A 3,493-nucleotide genomic window follows, 5' to 3' on the forward strand; every position below is an offset into this window, starting at 1 on the left:
TAATAATTGAAAAATTGGATGATATATGTAGAAATCACAAGGACTGGACTATTCTCCTATCTGGTGACTTCAACTTTCCTTTCGTAGAATGGAAGAACGAATAGGAGATTGTGGTTGTACTTTACATATAAAAAAAAGAGAGTAATAGTAGTGCAGAAGATAAGAGGCAATTGAAAAGCTATTAGATATGCTACTAGAATACACATTCATCAAATAAATCACCTGCCAACAAGAAAGGAAAATACTTTTAGACCTAGTATTTGTGAACGAGATGAATTATGTTAAAGAAATAATAGTTTATAATGCGAGTATTTCAGACCATAATGTCATAGAATTAACAGTTCATTCCAAAGCAAGTGAAAATAGAGATAACACAAGAAATGAAAAAGTGGGAAGGATATGGAAAATACAAAACTTCTACAGTAAAAATATAAAATGGTCAGAAATTAATGAAGAATTAAACAAAGATTGGATAACATTTCGTAAGTGATGACATAAGGGTAAATACGGAGATATTATATAAAATATTAGAGATAATAGTGGAAAAATATATACCGAAGAAGAAAAGTAAACATCATTCATGCATACCAAGAGACAGAAGGATCTTGTTCCAGAAAATCAGAAAGTGGAAAAAAGGTCTTGCAAAAGAAAAAAATGCATGGAAAGTTATAGAACTAAAAAGTAAGATAGAAAATGCAGAACAAAAGATTATACAAATCAAAAGAAAATGAAACGGACTTGGAAGAAAAAACCCTATTAAATATCAAGCAAAACCCCAAAACTATTATACTCATATGCGAAGAAGATGAATAAAAGAAGAATAGAAATAGGCCCTCTGAGAATTGAAGGGAGATTAACGAATGAAAAAAAGGAAATTTGCAACATACTGGCAGAACGATATAAGAGAGAATTCACCCCTAGAATAGATAATGAATAATGATATAGAAGTAAGGGATGAAAATAGTGAATATTTAGCTGACATAGATATTAATGAAGCTGATATTGTGCAGGCTATTAATGAAATTAAAAATGGAGCTGCTGCAGGGCCTGATGGAATTCCTGCTATTTTGTTAAAGAAAGTAGTTCATTCTATGCAAAGCCACTTGCAATATTATTAAGAAAAAGTGTAGATACAGGCAAGATATATGATGAGCACAAATTAGCATATTATTACCCCTACTTTCAAAGTGGATCAGACTAGAGGCAAGTAATATAGGCCTGTGAGTCTAACATCACATATTATGAAAGTGTATGAAAGGGTAATGAAGAAAAATATTATGAAACATTTAATAAAAATACTTTGCTTAACAAAGGGACAACATGGTTTCGTACCCGGAAAAAAGTACACAAAACCCAACTGTTAGTCCACCGTGAAAACATATTCAAAAATATGAAAAGCGGAAATGAAACAGATGTGTTTATTTATTTACTTTGCAAAGCTTTTGATAAAGTAGACCATAATATATTAGCGAAGAAAAATTAGAAAACACAATCTCGTGGATAAAGTAGGAAGATGGTTAAAAGAATTTTTACACAACAGAAAACAGATAGTTAATGCAAACGACGAGAAATCGGATGAAGCCAAGGTAATATCCGGTGTGCCGCAAGGTACGGTGTATTAGCTGCAATACTGTTTGTTATTATGATTGAAGACATAGACAATAATGTTAAGGACTCGGTAGTGAGTAGTTTCGCAGATGACACAAGAATAAGTAGAGAAATTACTTGTGATGAAGATAGGAACGCTCTACAAAGAGACCTTAACAAAGTATATGATTGGGCAGAGGTAAATAGGATGGTATTTAACTCTGATAAATTTGAATCAATAAATTATGGAGACAGAGAAAGAAAGCTATAGTGCATATAAGGACCATAATAATGAGGACCATCACAAGGAAGCAGTTAAAGACCTTGGTGTGATGATGAATAGGAACATGTATGCAATGATCAAAATAGCAACTCTGTTGGCAAAATGTAAAGCAAAAATGGGAATGTTGTTACGGCACTTCAAAACAAGAAAAGCTGAACACAGATTATGCTTTATAAAACATATGTTCGTAGTCCCCACTTGAATATTGCAATATGATATGGTACCCACATATCAAAAGGATATTGCACAAATAGAGAGTGTACAAAGGTCCTTTACAGCTAGAATAGAAGAAGTTAAGGACCATAGACTACTGGGAAAGACTACAATCTTAACAAATTATATAGTCTAGAAAGGAGAAGAGAACGCTACATGATAATTCAGGCATGGAAACAGATAGAAGGAATAGCAGAAAATATCATGGAAACTAAAAATATCAGAAAGAGCAAGCAGAGGTAGATTAATAGTGCCCAAAACTATACAGAATAAGGAAAAGCACACAGGACATTAATCCACTACGCACAGCAGCATCGATAATGCAGCGTCTATTCAATGCGTTGCCAGCTCATCTGAGGAATATATCAGGAGTGAGCGTAGATGTGTTTAAGAATAAGCTCGACAAATATCTAAACTGCATCCCAGACCATCCAAGATTGGAAGATGCAAAATATACCGGAAGATGTACTAGCAACTCTCTGGTAGACATTAGAGGTGCCTCACACTGAGGGACCTGGGGCAACCCGAACAAGTGTAATGGTCTGTAATGTAAGGTCTCTCTCTCTCTCTCTCTCTTTCTCTCTCTCTCTCTCTCTCGGTTGTGTATGAAGACGTGCTTTGTTAAATGGAACACATCAGTATGCCATATAAAGCAAAAATTGAGAATCTTTCTCTCTCTCCCTCTCTCGTCTCTCTCCTCTGACTCTCTCTCTCTCTCTCTCTCTCTCTCTCTCTCTGTGTTGTCTGTGAAGAAGTGCATCGTTAAATGGAACACTTCAGTATGCTATATAGAGCAACCACTGAGATTACCTATCTCTCTCTCTCTCTCTCTCTCTCTCTCTCTCTCTCTTGGTTGTTTGCGAAGACGTGCTTTGTTAAATGGAACACTTCAGCAAGCCATATAAAGCAAAAATCTGAGAATCTCTCTCTCTCTCTCTCTCTCTCTCTCTCTCTCTCTCTCCTTTGCTCAATAGATCGCTTCAGCACGACATAAAGCAAAAACAGAGATGTATCTCACGGACAATATCATAAAATATACCAAAAGGCAAGAATATCTGGAACTCACAACTAATTTGTTTTTCTTCTCCTTCACAAACTGACAAATTCAAAAACATAATATTCAAGTTATTCTAGCTTAGATAAGCCAGACATCTCGGGCGGAGATAAAACTATATATCGCAAACTGCAACGAGCAAGAAGAATTTCTACAAACAAACGCAACTACGTGAAAATGAAATAAAAAATAAATATCACGGAAGATATCAGGCACAAAACCCACAAGGTTCTATTGTACCGGACACTTGGCACACGTCCCAAACGAAGAGATAAGAATAAAGATAAGGATTCCAGTGTCATTTCAATTTGTTCTGGTCCAGGCTGGTGGTGGTGGATTGATGTCGACGTCCGTCG

The sequence above is a fragment of the Macrobrachium nipponense genome, chromosome 46, assembly GCF_015104395.2.
Source record: "Macrobrachium nipponense isolate FS-2020 chromosome 46, ASM1510439v2, whole genome shotgun sequence".
Lineage (NCBI taxonomy): Eukaryota > Metazoa > Arthropoda > Malacostraca > Decapoda > Palaemonidae > Macrobrachium > Macrobrachium nipponense.